Source organism: Nicotiana attenuata, chromosome 2 (assembly GCF_001879085.1).
Source record: "Nicotiana attenuata strain UT chromosome 2, NIATTr2, whole genome shotgun sequence".
NCBI classification, from domain to species: Eukaryota; Viridiplantae; Streptophyta; class Magnoliopsida; order Solanales; family Solanaceae; genus Nicotiana; species Nicotiana attenuata.
Genome location: NC_031990.1, coordinates 30,569,600 through 30,590,143, shown reverse-complemented (window position 1 = coordinate 30,590,143; position 20,544 = coordinate 30,569,600). Strand labels below are relative to the sequence as shown.

Below are 20,544 nucleotides of genomic sequence, written 5' to 3'. Positions count from 1 at the left end.
ATATATAATCACCTGCGCTCACTGGGGGTGTGCAGACTCCGGAGGGGCTCCTTCAACCCAAGCGCTATATTGCTGCGGCGTGCAGCCCGATCCCATAAAATGTAATCAATATAATATGCTGTGGCGCGCAGCCCGATCCCATAATATCACTCTCACTCAGGCCCTCAACCTCACTCAGTCATCAATCTCTCAAGTCTCACTCACGGGCTTACAATGTCATGAAACTAGCCCGACAACAATGATATGATATATCAATAAATAACAACTCAGACTGAGATATGATATGAATTCATGAATATGTCTGTGTACGAAATATCAATGAAAATAATTGAAATGACAGTAAGAAACGACCACTTTGAGTCCCAATAGTATCGGCATAATGCCTAAGCATGATATCTAGCATGATTGACAGCTCAATTACTTAATAACATGGTGAAAACGCATATATTAGCAAAATATGGCCACTATACAGTGCCATGGAAACAACGGAGTCACAATTCACAGGGTGCACGCCCACACGCCTGTCACCTAGCATGTGCATCACCTCCATACTACTCACACAACACATAATTCAGGGTTTATACCCTCACCACTAAGTTTAGAAGGCTTACTTACCTCGAACAAGACAACTCCAATATCGAGCAAGCCGAACGATGCTCCAAAATGCCATCTCGTGCGTTTCGACCTCCGAACGGCTCGAAAGTAATCAAAAACAACTCAAATACATCAAACAATGCTAAAGGAACCAGTCCCAATCGAAAAAGGATGAATCTTTAATCAAAATCCCGAAATCGGCCAAAAAGCTCAACTCGGGACCGCACCTCGAAACCCGACAAAATTTATGAAATCTGACAACCCATTCAATTACGAGTCCAACCATACTAGTTTCATTCAATTTTGACTCCAAATCGATGTTCAAAATTCAAAAATTCATATTATGAAACTTTAGGCCAAAACCCCCAATTTCCTCTTTAAATATTCATCAACCAAAGCTATAATTGAAGAAAAATTGATGAAATATAACCAAAACCAAGTAGAAAATACTCACCCTAATTCGTATGGTGAAACTTGCTTCAAGAATCGCCTCAATCTGACCTCCATAGCTCCAAGAATATAAAAATGGCTGAAACCCTTGAAATAGAGTACTTTATAATATGCACATGCCTTTCTCTATGCTATTGCGGACAAAAATAATGTGATATCAAAGCACAAAATTTTTTCAGCCATTTTTTACTATGCGATCGCGGTCATTCTCCCGGGACCGCGAAGAACAAATTTTTCCAACATCCTTCTCCAACTCTTCCAGACAACGTATAGTATAATGGTCATAACTTATTGTACAAAACTCCAAATTACAATTGGTTTGACTTTCTGGAAATTAGACATCAAGTGATACAAGTTTTATTTTTGGATCATCTCCAAATTCCTTATAGATTGGGAGATATAAACTTCCAAAGTCGGGTCAGTGCAATAGAACATTTCCTCTACGCGATCGCGAAAGGCCTTCCGCGATCACGAAGTACTGGCTATTGTTTCCATTTTTCTCTTTGCTATCGCGGCCAGAGTCATGCTATCCCATTGTACACCCCTGTAGCCATAGACCAAAAACTAGAAATGGTCCGAAACCACCCTGAAACTCACCTGAGCCCCTCAGGACCTCGTCCGAACATACCAACAAGTCTCAAAACATATCACGGACTTAGCCGAGGCCTCAAATCACATAAAATAACACTAAAACACGAATCACACCTCAATTCAAAATCAATGAACTTTGAAACTTCAACTTCCACAATCGATGCCAAAACCTATCAAATCACGTCAGATTGACCTCAAACTTTTCACTCAAGTCACATTTGACATTACGGACCTGCTCCGACTTCCGGAATCAGAATTCGACCCCGATATCAAAAAGTCCACTCCCGGTCAAACTTTTCAAAATTCCAACTTTCGCCATTTCAAGCCAAAGTCTACTACAAACCTCCAAATCACAATCTGGACGTGCTCATAAGTCCAAAATTACCCAACGGAGCTAACAGGACCATCAGAAATCCAATCCAAGGTCAAATACTAAAAATTCAAAATTGGTCAACTCTTTCAAATTTAAAGCTTTCTAGCTGAGAATCATTCTTTCAAATAAATTCCGAATACCCTGAACACCAAAACCGGACGATTCACATAAGTCATAATACATCATACAGAGCTACTCATGCCCTCACAACCGAGCGAAGTACAAATGTCAAAACGACTGGTCAGGTCATTACAGATGTAATCCGCCACAGGCTCGTCCTTCCTTTCCTTGGTGCCTGTCAACTCTATCATGCTTACACTTTTTCGGGAACTATAAAAATGATTGAGGAATTCCCTCTCAAGTTGATTCCATCTATCAATGGACTCAGGATCCAAGTCAATATACCAGTCAAATATGTTCCCTTTCAAAGAACGAACAAATTATTTTACCAAAAGGTACCATGCGTTCCAGCATTGCTACAGGTCTCGATAAAATGGGCAATATGTTGCCTTGGGTTTCCTTTGCCATCAAATTAATGCAACTTTGATGGTTGATAATTGGTTGGCATAGTTAGACAGTCAATCCGCTTTGTATAAGGCTTAGAGTAGTACAACAAACTTTGTGACGGTCCTCCATATTGAGCTCTGATGGTGTTTGTTATCATGTCTTACAATTGTTGGACAAATAACGCTGCAACTGAAGTGGATTGCTTTTCCTTTTGAATGTTGAACTTAGCAAGCGATTCCTCAATAACCATTTTCTACAAGGTGAAGACATGTGAACAAGGAAGGGCATGGCTTGACTCTCCAGGTGCATAGGCCTCCAATTTGTTCATGAATTAAGCGATTTGAAGGTGTTTGTCTTCAACAAATTTCTTCAAGACTACTATAGCCCATTCTATCATGGCAAACTTCTCATCCACGTTAGTGGCGTCAATCATTAAGGCGTTGACTTTTGTTGAAACTGGAGAATCCACCAAATCCTCTAATTCCCCAAGGTTGGAGGCTATTTGAGGAAATTCGTCAAATAGCGAGAACGGGGTGTTGTCCCCAAAGATTGCGGCTGCAAACGTCGTGTGAGATCTGTTCTTCTTTGCCATCACCAAGGAGGTGAAGTATTCGGTTCCATCCAAGCCACTAGCCTTGAGCTTGCTTCGAGTGATTGGGCCAACATGACTGAGCTTATCGGATGCGGCAGCAATAGCATCTTTGCATGAAACATCACACTTGCGGAAGGCCATTGTAGCAGTAGATCTGAAGTTTGTAGTTTTTAACTTGTAAGAACAAGAGATGAAGGGCAGAATTGGTCCCACTAGGTGCCAAAATTTGTTCGCAACAAATTTTTGTTGTATGGAAAATAAACTACAACAAAAATAATATGAAGAAAAAGAGATTTTATTGATAAATATTTGTGAGTGCAATTCTTTGTATCCCCTGATTCACCTCTATCGCGATTCGAGGACCCGAGAAACGTCTTTTCGAATATAGGACGATGTAGACCTCCTTGTGATATATTTAATCGCCAAGAACGTCGAGCAGCACTTTGTTGTTTTGGGTCGATCTCCGGAAAGAACTCCGTTAACCACTCCTTTGTAGAAGAACTATGCACTTGATGATTGAACTCTATATTTGCGGATGCCTTCACCAATTGCGGAATGCTCTTCTCCAACTCTCAATCTCCCTAGAGAGTTATGTAATCCCTCTATTTATAGTAGTAGAGGTTGGACAATCCAGCTACATATGAACTCTCTTGTTTGATTTTGATTGGCTCAGAGTCATCAAACTTATCACATAAGCTATGTCATAAGCTTGTTTGTGATTGGCCAAGACATGTTATTTTAGACACTTTGCAACTCTTGATTGGACACCGTTTTGATCTGGGATTGCCACTGTTTTGATCTGGGATTGCCACATCATTTAACACGTGGCGTCATCTTGTTGGCTTTGAGTTTGACTGGACATGCCATGTCACTTGACATATGGCATGAGTATGTGCCTTAAGATAAAATGGACCTTGAGCTTGAAAATATTAAAATGGGCTAATTTAATTTGTAAATTATATTCCAAATTAATTATTTAACCCAATTGAATTTAATCTAAATATTTTATGGATTAGACCCAATAAATTTTATATGTCTACAGATATTAAACAATTCATAAGAAAATAACATATATTAATTAAAGCTTGTTAAGAGTTGGCGGGTTGAGCTGTGACCCAATTTTTTGTCCATCTAGACCCAACGCATCTCAGCCAAAGTAATTTTTGGGCAGGTCACTGGGTGACCCCACCCAATGACCTCCCCATTTATTGACTCAGCTCATTTTGAACTGTCTAAAATCAATTCAACTCGCGCATTTGACACCGCCAGGTGAAATCTTCATAGAACTGTTAAACGTTTGAGATGAAAAATATTGTAAATTTTGGTAGCCTCATCGTAGGCTTAGATTTATGTCATTCTTATTAATATAGTTTCATCTCTTCTGCAATGGGCATGATTTTTTATTTTTTTTTCAATGGGCCTGGATTAGCAATAACATAAAAAATAGTTTAGGGTTGTTCACGTTAAGTAGTTATGTTTTAAGAAGTCGCCAGTGGGCAGTGGGTACTTGAATGTGTGTTTAGTATTTGCTTTTCGGAAGATTTTATCTCATGAACACAATCAATAACGAATAAAAATATTTTGGCAGATGTGACGACCCAAAGGGTCATCACCTGTTTTCTTATTCATTCCGTGCTTTCGAGGCTTCAAAAACCTCATTTAGGGTTGCTTCAATTTGCGTGCGCAGTCCGGGCGCGTAGCTGGAAAGCTTAAATATGAATTATGTGTGAAAAATGCTAAATTTTGATATTAATATGAATATATTTAACTTCGGTCAATATTTTTGGTAAACGGACCCGGACCAGTGATTTGACGGTCCCGGAGGGTCCGTAGAAAAATATGGGACTCGGGCATATGCCCGGAGTCGAATTCCGAGGTCTAGAGCCCGAGAAATGAATTTTTCTGTGAAATTGTTTTCTGAAATTATTAAGGAAATTGGAAACGAATTTCGATTAAAAGACTATGGTATCGGGCTCGTATTTTGGTTCCGACGCCCGGTACAAGTCTTATATATGGTTTAAGCGCTTTCTGTAAAGTTTGGTTGAAAACGGACGTCGTTTGACGTGTTTCGAACTTGAAATGGATATTTGATGTTTGATGAAAACTTGGAAGAAATTATGAATTTTGAGGTTTAATTCGTTGTATATGATGTTATTTTGGCGATTTGATCGCACAGATAAGTCCGTAGGATGTTTTTGAGGTTGTGTGCATAATTGGTTTGGAGCCCCGAGGGCTAGGGTGAGTCTTGGATAGGCATCGGATTGCATTTCTCATTTTTTGAAAAATATGGTATGTTGGCTTCTGTGATTTTCGCAAATGCGACTGAAATGTTCGCAAATGCGAAGATTGTTAGATCGCAAATGCAATCCTGTAGTCGCAAATGCTATAGTCCCATTTTCCCTCTGTATTCGCAAATGCGGGAGAAGGCTCGCAAATGCGAGGTAGTGGTCATTGCAAATGCGATGTAATATTCGCAAATGCGAAACCTGTCAGTTACACCTGAGTTCGCAAATGCGAACTGAAGTATCGCAATTCCCAAGCCTGCAGGGTTCGCAATTGCGAACCCAGCTTCGCATTTCCCATATCCGAGGCCCAGCAAATTTTATACTTAGTCGAATTTTTATCACTTTTCACCATTCTTTCAAAACCCAAACACCATAGGCGATTTTTCAAGAACAATCTTCATTCCAAATCATTTGTAAGTCGATTTTTACTCAATTCTTTCAATCTTTAACATCATTTAACATGTGTTCCACTTAAAATCAAGGATTTTCATAGGTGAAATTGGGATTTTTGGGTAGAACCTAGGTTTTCTATAAATTGGGGATTTGGACCTCAATTTGAGGTCCGATTTTAAAATAAATTACATATTTGAGTTCGTGGGGGAATGGGTAACCGGGTTTTGGTTCGAACCTCGGGTTTTGACCACGTGGGCCCGGGGGCGATTTTGGAATTTTTGGGAAAAACTTTGGGGAATTAACTTTTTATGCATTCAAATTGATTCATTTAGTGTTTATTAATGTAATTATGTAATTTGTGGCTAGATTCGAGCGGTTTGGAGGTGGAATTGCGAGGTAAAGCCATAGTTGAGGCTTGAGTTGAGTTCAAGGCATCGAGGTAAGTGTTTGGTTTAACCTTAGCTTGAGGGAATAGGAGTTGAGTCTTGTTCGCTACTTTGTCACAACCCCAAACCCGGTCGTGATGGCGCCCAACACTAATGCTAGGCAAGCCCGACCATTTACTCTCTCAACCCGAGCACAAAGCTCAAAACCAATTAATCAGATACTTAAAATCAAATATTAATACTCATAGTAGAAATACTCAATTAAAACAATACGAAATACTGACATAAACTGTAACTCCCAAAGACCTGGGGTCATGAGTCTAGAGCCTCTAACTAATACAGAGTCAAGAATCCTCAAAATAAGTATGTTCTAAAGTACGGAAATAATAAAGGGATAAGGGAGGAGTCGGGTCCTGCGGACGTCATAGCAGCTACCTCGACCACTCCTGGAACTCTGGAAACCAGCGGCTAGCTCAACTAAGCTCCCGAAGTACCTGAATCTGCACACAAGGTGCAGGGAGTAGGGGTGAGTACTACCAACTCATTGAGTAATAAGCATATAAAATGTCTGAAGATAAGAAATCCACGAAACGCCACAAAGTAAAGCTAAAACTAACAGTCCAACACCTAACTACGAACCATCAGCAAAACAACTTCAAATACATCAGTCAAGTATAATGTAAGGATGCAATGCAATGCACATGACCGCTACGGCGCGTAACCCGATCCATTTAACGTCGACGGCGCTCACTGGGGGTGTGTACAGACTCCGGAGGGGCTCCTTCAGCCCAAGCGCAAAATAATCATACCATTCGCTGCGGCGTGCAGCCCGATCCATACTCAGTCCACAATATGCATATGAGTCACGTAACAGATTTAATTAATTTCCCAATTTCCAATTTATTAAGAAGAATATACTTTAGATATTTAACTTCAGGAAAAGTGACTTAGCATTTCATAACAGTGATTAGACACAGGACTGAGATCAATGATTATACAAAGCATGCTATCACAATGACATTTATCCTCTAAGGATGCTACAGATCGGCACAAGGCCCCAAACACGGCAATAAGCCCAGATATATTCAATACAGGGTGCGTATCAGTCGCCAATATAGAATATTCTTGTTCGGGATGGACCAAGTCACAATCCCCAGTCATAACCAATCCCGCACCTGCCATGGGGTGCGAGTCACGCCCTACAATAGCGTCACAATGTGATAAGCCGGGGTTTCAAACCCTCAGGCCATCATATACACCAACTACTCACCTCTAACCGGCCATAGAATGGTCCGCAATGCCTTTTCCTTTCGTATCGACCTCCTCGCGCGTCGAATCTAGTTAAAATCACAACGAATACATAAATATGGGTTAAAGAAACATAACCCAATCAAAAATACTCGAAAAGTACTAAAATTCACGAAGTTGGTAAAACCCGAGCCCCGGGCCCACTTCTCGAAAAATTCCAAAAATCACACCAACAGATTCCTCGTCTCTCCACGAGTCCGCATATAAAGTTTACCGAAAACGGAGCTCAAATGACCTTTCAAATCCTAAAAATTCGTTTTCAAAAACCAAGCCCTAGTTCTTCACAATTTCTACCCACTTTCATGAATTTGAGTGTTGATTCTTCCATAAAATGGTATTTTCTAGTCAAGAGACTTACCTCAAATCAATACCCGTTGAAAACCCTCTTCAAATCGCTCAAAAAGCTCTCTTGGCGGAGTAAAAATGGTGGAAAAATAATGTGGGTCGCGGATATAAGGGTTTTAAACATTCTGCCAGATTACTGTAGCGACCCCTATGCGATCACCTCACTACCCCTGCGATCGCATAGGCCAAAATTTCCAGGCCCTCAATTCCTCTTATGCGATCGCAGGACAGGCCATGCGATCGCATAGCACTGTCTCCCCCTTCTACGCGATTGCATCACTTCCCACGCGACCGCACTGCCCAATCTCCTCAACCTATGCGATCGCAGACCCCTATACGCGATCGCATAGAGCAAATCTTCATCCCCCTCTGAACCTTCTATGCGATCGCAGGCATACCTACGCGATTGCATAGAGGAAAATTCCTCTGCAATTTCTGCTGCACTTTTTCATGTTCAAAACTCCCCGTTAGCCATCCGAAATCACCCCGAGGCCCTCGGGACCTCAACCAAATGCACAGATATGTTCCATTACTTCATTCAAACTTGCTCGTAACATAAAAACACTATCATAAACACCAAAATCATCGAATTACCACGGATTCAAGCCTAAGTTAAACTAAAACTTCCGAAACTTGCATTTGATCTAAAACCCGACCTAGACACCTCCGAATGATCTGAAACTTTGCACGCATATCCAAAATCACCTAACGGAGGTACTGCAACTCTCGGAATTCCATTCCGACCCTCGGATCAAAATCTCACCTACCATCCGGAATTCGCCAAAATCCAACCTTAGCCAATTCAAGCCTAATTCTACACCAGACCTCCAAATTCAATTCCGATGGCGCTCCTAAGTCACAAATCATCCCCCGAAACTAGTCGAATCACCGGAACTCACATCCGAGCCCTCTAACTACATAGTCAACTTCCGGTTGACTTTTTCCAAAGCAAGTTTCCTTCAAAAAGGCTAAGTGCCATATTTCCAACTAGAACCAATCCAATTCTACCCAATAAACTCAAATACTGATAATAAATATTGTAGGGACATAATATGGGGGAAACGGGGCGGTAACTCACGTGACGACGGTTCGGGTCGTCACATCCTCCCCAACTTAAACAAACGCTCGTCCTCGAGCGTACCCAGAGTTGTTCTAGAAGCCAACCAACAGCTGAATAACTTTACCAATCATATACCCGGGGTGATCCCTCGGCACCCTATCTCGCATAGACCCGATAACACAATATAGCCGAACTTCCACAGTCCCTTTAAGCCATAACCATAGAACCAAGTTGCACTTTCCGAAAAAAAATCATACCCAAGATCAGAAATTCACATCTATACTCAGAGTAAGCCCGAACCAGCTGTAATAACCCATACTTGCACCCTCAGGTGAAAACATATGATATACCGCCTAAACCAAACACTCGGAACTATAACTTCTATTCACAGCAGTTGTCCCCAGCAACCAATTACCGGCAGAGAGCCTCTCACTAGCTAAAGCCTTATTCCAATACTCTCATATACTGCCAACGATGAATGAAACACGCTATAAACCGTAATCATCTCTCAGATCAACCATTCATGAAATCACTTCCCTTGACTGATATCACAACAGATTTCTGGGTCAAACCTCGATATTATGTCCCAAAATCATCGAATTACCACGGATTCAAGCCTAGGTTAAACTAAAACTTCCGAAACTTGCATTTGATCTAAAACCCGACCTAAACACCTCCGAATGATCTGAAACTTTGCACGCATATCCAAAATCACCTAACGGAGCTACTGCAACTCTCGTAATTCCATTCCGACCCTCGGATCAAAATTTCACCTACCATCCGGAATTCGCCAAAATCCAACCTTAGCCAATTCAAGCCTAATTCTACACCGGACCTCCAAATTCAATTCCGATGGCGCTCCTAAGTCACAAATCATCCCCCGAAACTAGTCGAATCACCGAAACTGACATCCGAGCCCTCTAACTACATAGTCAACTTCCAGTTGACTTTTTCCAAAGCAAGCTTCCTTCAAAAAGGCTAAGTGCCATATTTCCAACTAGAACCAATCCAATTCTACCCAATCAACTCAAATACTGATATTAAATCATGGAGGGACATAATATGGGGGAAACGGGGCGATAACTCACGTGACGACGGGTCGGGTCGTCACATACTTGCTAATTGTCGAGTACGGTGTATAGGCATGGTGACGAGTATCTATACACCGGTGTCTATCATGACCGTGAGTCCTTATGTTGTGTTTATTCTTAACTTGTTGTGCTTTTCCATGCTTAGTTGATGATTCCTATGTGATGAGAGAGTATGAGAAGGAAATTATGAAATGTAAGATTCTTGGGAGCATTGGTTCAAGTGATAAAGTGAGATGTGAAGTAAGAAATGAACGAAAGCTAATGAGTTATTGGTTATTCCCTTGCCGGGATGTTTTGCTGTTTGGTAGACTTGTCTCCCTTGCCGGGATACTGAAATTGTTGTTATTGTTCCCTTGCCGGGATTCCTATTTTGTTTGTCTATTCCCTCGCCCCATTGTTTGTGATTGTTGTTTGGGTGAGGACGAGTGATTAAACACGAAGGGTGATGCCGTGCACGATTGTGATATGAATACTAATGCACGAAGGAACATTCCGTGCCATGATATGATTACTAATGCACGAAGGAACATTCCGTGCCATGATATGAGTGTTTTATGCACGAAGGATCATTCCTGTGCCATCATTTTGTGAGGTAAAGCACGAAGGGAGATGTCGTGCACTTTATACAATTGTTTGGGTGAGAATGAGAGTAAAAGCACGAATGGTGATGCCGTGCATTTGTCTTTGATTTTCCTGATTTCCTTGCTGATGATTGAGTTATGTTGTCCTTTACCTCTATTTATTAATTTTCTTGTTGTTATCAGCTCAAGTGCATTACTTGTCTTATTCCATATATTTCTGTGATTCTTTACGTTGACATTTCCCTTTATCGTGTCACTTGTTATTATTGAACTAAGGTGTCCTTGCGCAACGTTATGTCTTGAATTTATACCTTAATTGCTACATGATTATGTGACCTAATTGCTACGTGACATTCAACATATAAATTACTAAATTGCCTAATTGCCCCCTTATAATCCTAATTAATTGCTATTTGTCATTATTTGTTTTCCTTGGTAAATCATAAATTTTGTGTACTTGTTGTCTTATGAACTTGTATTAATTGTTGCGTTTGTTAGAGTAAAATTTTCTTTTAGAGGAACTATTGATTTATTGAAATGGGAGCGGGTGGTACGCCTACCACGAGTGATATTGAAATGGGAGCGGGTGGTACGCCTACCACGAGATATTGAGAAATGGGATCGGGTTGCACGCCTGCAACAAGATGAGTTGAATATGAAAGTTGCCTTATCTCTTCATTTACTACTAGAAGTTAAATTGTAGATGTACGCTTTATTATTCATGAAATTCTATTTCTAACTGTTGCCCCTGAAGCATGCTCCCTTCCCATCTTAAATTGTTATTTTCTTGCTACGTCTCCGTTGTACTTGTATATATATCTGCACAGGTTTATTTGGTGGTCTAGTCCTAGCCTCGTCACTACTTCGCCGGGGTTAGGCTAGGCACTTACCAGCACATGGGGTCAGTTGTGCTGATACTACATTCTGTGCTATTTTGCACAGATCCCAGGCTTCAGACAGCAGCAGCAATAGAGTGGGAGCAGGCTTTCAGTCCAGTGAGACCCGAGGTAGCCTTGCAGGCGTTCGCAGGCCCTGGCGTCTCCTTTCATCTATGTTCCTGTTTCTTTCATGTAATTCTGGAGACAGTGTCGAGTTTATTTCTTTCAGACCTTTATGTGTAGTATTCTTAGACCGTCTATGAGTATGTGACTCCAGTTCTTGGGTAGAGATTCATGTTGGGAATTATGTTTTAATCAGTTATTTGAAATTTAAGACTTCCGCTTATGAAATTAATTCTGTTGCCTCTATTTTAATGCTGTTAATTATTAAAAAGGAATAGGTGCTTAATGGGAAGTGATTAAGCTTGGCTTGCCTAGCTCCTACTAGTAGGCGCCACCACGACCCCCGAATGTGGGAAATCCGGATCGTGACAAGTTGGTATCAGAGCTCTAGGTTGCATAGGTCTCACACCTCACGGACAAGCTTAGTAGAGTCTGAGGGATCGGTACGGAGACGTCTGTATTTATCCCCTAGAGGCTACCGAGTTAGGAAAAGTTTCACATTTGTTTCTTCTTGTCGTGCAGTTTGGTTTCTCAACGCTGATTGAATTTCTACTCTTGCCCTTTCGCGAACGGCAAGGTGACGTACCGCTTCTTCAGCCGAGCAGCAGCTCAGACCGGTGATAGCTCAGCCACGTTATCGGAAGCTTTGTGGGGATTGGGTAAGTTACCCAAGCTCTTCACTACTACATTCAGCGGTGCATCTACTGAGGATCCCCAGGATTTTCTTACATAGCTGCCATGAGGTTCTACGGACTATGGGTATTGTGGAGACCAATGGGGTCGACTTCACCACCATTCGTCTGGCAGGATCCGCTAAGACTTGGTGGAGAGAGTATTGCTTGACTAGACCAGCCGGGTCGCCATCTTCGACTTGGGAGCAGCTGACGCAGCTATTTCTAGAGGAGTTTCTGCACATCACTCAGAGGGAGGTAGAGGTATTAGAGGTGGAGATACAGGTATTGTTCTGGTTTGTGGTAGAGAAGCTTCGATTTTATTTTGCGCCGTATCTGATCATGCCTAGTAATTCATTGAATGTTCCTGTTTATATGTCTGCACCGGTGGGTGATTCTGTTGTGGTCGATCGAGCCCATCGTTCTTGTATTGGGGTGATTGGAGGTCTTGAGACCCGAGTAGATTTGTTGCTGTTGGACATGGTTGACTTCGACATTATATTGAGGATGGACTGGTTATCACCTTACCATGCTATTTTGGACTGCCATGCCAAGGCGGTGACCTTAGTTTTACCGGGTATGCCTCGTTTAGAGTGGAGAGGGACTCCAGGTCATTCTACCCGCAGTGTCATATCGTATGTGAAAGCTCGGCGTATGGTCGAGAAGGGGTGTTCGGCTTATCTAGCTTATGTTCGGGATTCCAGTGCTGAGGTTCCCTCTATCGATTCGGTGCCCGTTGTTTGTGAGTTCCCTAATGTTTTCCCTTCAGAACTGCCGGGTATGCCGCCCGACAGGGATATTAATTTTTGTATTGATCTGGCTCCGGGCACTCAGCCATTTCTATCCCGCCGTATCGCATGGCCCCGCCAGAGTTGAAGGAGTTAAAAGAACAGTTGCAGGATCTGCTTGAGAAGGGTTTCTCTAGACCCAGTGTCTCTCCTTGGGGGTGCGCCGGTGTTATTTGTCAAGAAGAAGGATGGGTCAATGAGAATGTGCATTGATTACCGACAATTGAACAAGTGACGATAAAGAATAAGTATCCACTACCGAGGATTGACGATTTGTTCGACCAGCTTTAGGGTGCAAAGGTGTTTTCAAAGATAGACTTGAGATCTGGCTACCATCAGTTGAGGATTAGGGCATCCGATGTCCCTAAGACAGCTTTCCGCACTCGGTATGGGTATTACGAGTTCTTGGTTATGTCATTTGGGTTGACAAATGCCCCAGCAGCTTTCATGGACTTGATGAACCGAGTGTTCAGGCCTTATTTGGATTCATTCGTGATAGTGTTCATTGATGATATATTGATATACTCCCGCAGCCAGGAGGGGGCACGAGCAGCATCTCAGAGTGGTTCTTCAGACTCTGAAGGATAGTCAGCTATATGCAAAGTTTTCGAAGTATGAGATTTGGTCGAGTTCAGTTGCATTCCTGGGTCATGTCGTATCAGCAGAGGGTATTCAGGTTGACCAGAAGAAGATAGAGGCAGTCAAGAACTGGCCTAGACCAGCATCAGCGACAGAGATTCGGAGTTTCTTGGGGTTAGCAGGCTACTACAGGCGGTTCGTGGAGGGGTTCTCATCTATTGCAGCCACGATGATCAGGTTGACCCAGAAGGGTGCCCAGTTCAGATGGTCGGATGAGTGTGAGGCGAGCTTTCAGAAGCTCAAGACAGCTCTGACTCGGCACCGGTATTGGTTTTGCCCACAGGTTCAGGGCCTTATACAGTCTATTGTGATGTTTCTCGTATTGGGGCTTGGTGCGGTGTTGATGCAGGATGGCAAGGTCATTGCCTATGCTTCGAGGCAGTTGAAGATTCATGAGAAGAACTATGCAGTGCATGATTTGGAGTTGGCAGCGATAGTTCACGCATTGAAGATTTGGAGGCATTATTTGTAAGCGTGGCCTGTGAGGTGTTAACTGATCACACGAGTCTTCAGTACTTATTCAAGCAAAAGGATTTGAATTTGAGGCAGAGGAGATGGTTGGAGTTGTTGAAGGATTATGATGTCACCATTCTTTATCATCCGGGGAAGGCCAACATAGTGGCCGATGCTTTGAGTAGGAAGTCAGCCAGTATGGGCAGTCTCGCTTATATTCCGGTCAGTCAGAGGCCGCTTGCTTTGGATGTTCAGGCTTTAGCCAATCAGTTCGGGAGACTGGATGTTTCTGAGCCCAGTCATGTGTTAGCTTGCACGGTCGCTCGTTCTTCATTATTGGAGCGTATCCGTGATCGGCAGTTTGATGATCCCCATTTGTGTGTCCTTAGAGACACGGTGTAGCGAGGAGGTGCCAAGCAGGTTACCTTAGATGCGGATGGAGTTTCGAGGTTGCAGGGGCGAGTTTGTGTGCCCAATGTGGATGGGCTTCGAGAGTTGATTTTAGAGGAGGCCCACAGCTCCAGGTACTCTATTCATCCGAGCGCCGCGAAGATGTATCAGGATTTGCGGCAGCATTATTGATGGCGTAGAATGAAGAAGGATATCGTAGCATATGTGGCTCGTTGTTTGAATTGTCAGCAGTTAAGTACGAGCATCAGAGGCCTGGTGGTTTATTTCAGAGGATTGACCTTCCCGAGTGGAGGTGGGAGCAGATTACTATGGATTTTGTTACCGGACTTCCGTTGACTCGGAAGAAGTTCGATGCAGTTTGGGTCATTGTGGATAGGCTGACCAAGTCAGCGCATTTCATTCCTGTGGCAGTCTCCTATTCATCCGAGAGATTAGCTGAGATTTATATCCGGGAGATTGTTTGCCTTCATGGTGTGCCGGCATCTATCATTTCGGATCGGGGTACGCAGTTTACCTCGCGCTTCTGGAGAGCAGTTCAGCGAGATTTGGGCACACGGGTCGAGTTGAGCACAACATTCCATCCCCAAACGGATGGTCAGTCCGAGCGGACTATTCAAATTTTGGAGGATATGCTCCGGGATTGTGTTATTGACTTTGGAGGTTCATGGGATCAGTTCTTGCCTTTAGCGGAGTTTGCCTACAACAACAGCTACCAGTCGAGCATCCAGATGGCTCCTTATGAGGCTTTATATGGTAGGCGGTGTCGGTCTCCGGTTGGATAGTTTGAGCCGGGAGAGGCTCGGTTATTGGGTGCAGATTTAGTTCAGGAGGCCTTGGACAAGGTCAAGATCATTCAGGATAGGCTTCGTTCAGCTCAGTCTAGGCAAAAGAGTTATGCAGACCGCAAGGTTCGAGATGTGGCATTTATGGTTGGCGAGCGGGTATTGCTCCGAGTGTCGCCTATGAGGGGCGTGATGAGGTTTGGGAAGAAGGGCAAGCTTAGCCCAAGGTTCATTGGCCCGTTTGCGGTTCTTGATCGAGTGGGAGAGGTGGCTTATAGACTTGTATTGCCACCTAGCTTATCAGCCGTGCATCCAGTTTTCCATGTGCCTATGCTTCGGAGGTATCACGGCGATCCTACCCATGTGTTAGACTTCAGCATTGTCCAGTTGGACAAGGATTTATCTTATGAGGAGGAGCCGGTAGCTATTCTAGACTAGCAGGTTCGTCAGTTGAGATCTAAGAGTTTTCCTTCTGTTCGTGTTCAGTGGAGAGGTCAGCCCCCTGAGGCATCGACCTGGGAGTCCGAGTCTGATACGCGGAGCCGTTATCCCCATCTTTTCCCCGACTCAGGTACTTCTTTCTTTTGTCCGTTCGAGGACGAACGGTTGTTTTAGAGGTGGAGAATGTGATGACCCTTTTGGGTCATCACCTGTTTTCTTATTCATTTCGTGCTTCCGAGGCTTCGAAAACCTCATTTAGGGTTGCCTCAATTTGCATGCGCAGTCCGGGCGCGTAGCCGGAAAGCTTAAATATGAATTCTGTGTGAAAAATGCTAAATTTTGATATTAATATGAATATATTTTACTTCGGTCAATATTTTTGGTAAACGGACCCGGACCCGTGATTTGACGGTCCCGGAGGGTCCGTAGAAAAATATGGGACTCGAGCATATGCCCGGAGTCGAATTCCGAGGTCTAGAGCCCGAGAAATGAATTTTTCTGTGAAATTGTTTTATGAAATTATTAAGGAAACTGGAAAAGAATTTCGATTAAAAGACTGTGGTATCGGGCTCGTATTTTGGTTCCGACGCCCGGTATAAGTCTTATATATGGTTTAAGCGCTTTCTGTAAAGTTTAGTTGAAAACGGACGTCGTTTGACGTGTTTCGGACTTGAAATGGAAATTTGATGTTTGATGAAAACTTGGAAGAAATTATGAATTTTGAGGTTTAATTCGTTGTATATGATGTTATTTTGGCGATTTGATCGCACGGATAAGTCCGTAGGATGTTTTTGAGGTTGTGTGCATAATTGGTTTGGAGCCCCGAGGGCTCGGGTGAGTCTTGGATAGGCATCGGATTGCATTTCTCATTTTTGAAAAATCTGGTATGTTGGCTTCTGTGATTTTCGCAAATGCGATTGAAGTGTTCGCAAATGCGAAGATTGTTAGATCGAAAATGCGATCCTCTAGTCGCAAATGCGATAGTCCCATTTTTCCTCTGTGTTCGCAAATGCGGGAGAAGGTTCGCAAATGCGAGGTAGTGGTCATCGCAAATGCGATGTAATATTCGCAAATGCGAAACCTGTCAGTTAGACCTGAGTTCGCAAATGCGAACTGAAGTATCGAAATTTCCAAGCCTGCAGGGTTCGCAATTGCGAACCCAGCTTCGCATTTCCCATATCCGAGGCCCAGCAAATTTTATACTTAGTCGAATTTTTATCACTTTTCACCATTCTTTCAAAACCCAAACACCATAGGCGATTTTTCAAGAACAATCTTCATTCCAAATCATTTGTAAGTCGATTTTTACTCAATTCTTTCAATCTTTAACATCATTTAACATGTGTTCACTTAAAATCAAGGATTTTCATGGGTGAAATTGGGGTTTTTGGGTAGAACCTAGGTTTTCTATAAATTGGGGATTTGGACCTCAATTTGAGGTCCGATTTTAAAATAAATTACATATTTGAGTTCGTGGGGGAATGGGTAACCGGGTTTTGGTTCGAACCTCGGGTTTTGACCACGTGGGCCCGGGGCGATTTTGGAATTTTTGGGAAAAACTTTGGGGAATTCACTTTTTATGCATTCAAATTGATTCATTTAGTGTTTATTAATGTAATTAAGTAATTTGTGGCTAGATTCGAGCGGTTTGGAGGTGGAATTGCGAGGTAAAGCCATAGTTGAGGCTTGAGTTGAGTTCAAGGCATCGAGGTAAGTGTTTGGTTTAACCTTAGCTTGAGGGAATAGGAGTTGAGTCTTGTTCGCTACTTGCTAATTGTCGAGTACGGTGTATAGGCATGGTGACGAGTATCTATACACTGGTGTCTATCATGATCGTGAGTCCTTATGTTGTGTTTATTCTTAACTTGTTGTGCTTTTCCATGCTTAGTTGATGATTCCTATGTGATAGAGAGTATGAGAAGGAAATTATGAAATGTAAGGTTCTTGGGAGCATTGGCTCAAGTGATAAAGTGAGATGTGAAGTAAGAAATGAACGAAAGCTAATGAGTTATTGGTTATTCCCTTGCCGGGATGTTTTGCTGTTTGGTAGACTTGTCTCCCTTGCCGGGATACTGAAATTGTTGTTATTGTTCCCTTACCGGGATTACTATTTTGTTTGTCTATTCCCTCGCCCCATTGTTTGTGATTGTTGTTTGGGTGAGGACGAGTGATAAAGCACGAAGGGTGATGCCGTGCACGATTGTGATATGAATACTAATGCACGAAGGAACATTCCGTGCCATGATATGATTACTAATGCACGAAGGAACATTCCGTGCCATGATATGANTATTGTGAGGAAAGAGTGTAAAGCACGAAGGGTGATGCCGTGCCGCACGATGTACCATTTCGTGCCAATTCTATTGATTATATGTGAGGAAAGAGAGTAAAAGCACGAAGGGTGATGCCGTGCACATTTTGTTATTCTAATTGCTTGGTGAGGACGAGAGTAAAAGCACGAAGGGTGATTCCGTGCACTTGTCTTTGATTTTCCTGATTTTTTTGCTGATAATTGAGTTATGTTGTCCTTTACTTCTATTTATTGATTTTCTGGCTGTTATCGGTTCAAGTGCATTAATTGTCTGATTCCCCTGTTACTGAGATTCTTTGTGTTGGCATTTTCCTTTATCGTGTTACTTGTTATTATTGGCTCGATGTATCCTTGCACAACATTATTCTTTGAAATTTTGCTATAATTGCTACATGTTTATGTGATTTAATTGCTACTTGACATTTAGCATACTAAATGTTAAATTGGCTATTCGCTCCTTCTAATCCATAATTAATTACTAATTGTCATTATTTGTTTTCCTTAGTGAATCATAAATTTTGTGTACTCGTTGTCTTAAGAACTCGTATTAATTGTTGCGTTTGTTAGAGTAAAATTTCTTTTGGAGCAACTGTTGATTAACTGAAAGGGGAGCGGGTGGTACGCCTACCACAAGTGATATTGAAATAGGAGCGGGTGGTACGCCTACCACGAGTGATATTGAAATGGAAGCGGGTGGTACGCCTACCAAGAGATATTGAGAAATGGGATCGGGTTACACGCCTGCAACAAGATGAACTGAATATGAAAGTTGCCTTATCTCTTCATTTACTGCTAGAAGTTAAATTGTAGATGTACGCTTTATTATTCCTGAAATTCTATTTCTAACTGTTGCCCCTGAAGCATGCTCCCTTCCCCATCTTAAATTGTTATTTTCTTGCTACGTCTCCGTTGTACTTGTATATATATCTGCACAGGTTTATTTGGTGGTCTGGTCCTAGCCTCGTCACTACTTCGCCGGGGTTAGGCTAGGCACTTACCAGCACATGGGGTCGGTTGTGCTGATACTACACTCTGTGCTATTTTGCACAGATCCCAGGCTTCAGACAGCAGCAGCAATAGAGTGGGAGCAGGCTTTCAGTCCAGTGAGACCCGAGGTAGCCTTGCAGGCGTTCGCAGGCCCTGGCGTCTCCTTTCATCTATGTTCCTGTTTCTTTCATGTAATTCTGGAGACTGTGTCGAGTTTATTTCTTTCAGACCTTTATGTGTAGTATTCTTAGACCGTCTGTGAGTATGTGACTCCAGTTCTTGGGTAGAGATTCATGTTGGGAATTCTGTATTTTAATCAGTTATTTGAAATTTAAGACTTCCGCTTATGAAATTAGTTCCGTTGCCTCTATTTTAATGCTGTTAATTATTAAAAAGGAATAGGTGCTTAATGGGAAGTGATTAAGCTTGGCTTGCCTAGCTCCTACTAGTAGGCGCCATCACGACCCCCGAAGGTGGGAAATCCGGATCGTGACATCAGATTATTGGGAAGGAATATTTCAATAAAGTAAATAAAGAACATTAAAAGAGGAGGCTAAAGTAGATTACATATGCGATAAAGCAAATCTTAGCAAATGATTATTGAATCATATATGTATTAAAAAGCTAGCCGGCCAGCCTTAGAGTTGAATCCATAATTATTCTTAGTGGAAATCTATCCACATGACTTTACAAAAGAAAGTAAAAACACCAAAGAGAACATTGAAATTACATGGAAACTTAAATGCATATTAGAAATATGTAGCGGAGTTCAATGCACACATACATAACTACCAACTTCTAATGCCAAGTCGCAGTCACAACACAGCCAACAATCACTGCAATCACTCTTTGTCGTACAACCTCTTCCGCAAGTTATAAGATCATTAACTTGTGGGAGTAGTCTTCTTTGGAATTCTAAAGCATCGTGATTAATATCCCGTGTTGACATAGCTTGCGTTTTTGGAAACCACGACAAGTTAACTGAAAGATTTCAAAATTATTATTATGGAAATCAAATTACCTAAAAATATATTGCCAACGATAATAATATAATTACAATCTATATATAAGCAGAGATTAATACTTACTACTAGCTGTCAAGAGAAGAATAGTGAAAATAGAACCAAGCTTAAACGGCATTATCTTAGAATTGGTATTTCTCCTTTTACGAAAGTTCTTGTCCAAGCATAGCAATGTTTCTTTTTGAATGGCGTAATTTATAGGCCAAGAATTGGCTCCTGAATGGTTATTTATTTATTTATTTATTTATTTATTTATTTATTTATTTATTTATTTATCCTTAGTTCCTTTCTCTCCCACACTACCCTCCCTTGAAAAACGGAGATGTTATCAATGAAACCTAAGTTGTATAATTAGTTTAGACTTATTAACCTAAATTAAAATAATGAATTGAACTGGTTTCAGATCCGTTCTTTTTGGAATATGCATGTGAGTATCAAATTGAAGATGAACTCGATCGATATATAATATTTGCAACTGGAAT

At 42.0% G+C, this 20,544-nt stretch overlaps 1 long non-coding RNA gene across 1 annotated transcript; it reads right to left on the bottom strand.

The window, feature by feature from the left end:
• LOC109222897 lies at positions 19,611–20,247 on the bottom strand. The gene is made up of 2 exons (XR_002067478.1): positions 20,129–20,247; positions 19,611–20,021 (listed from the first exon to the last, which is right to left on the bottom strand). It is a non-coding gene; the product is annotated as an uncharacterized LOC109222897 (long non-coding RNA).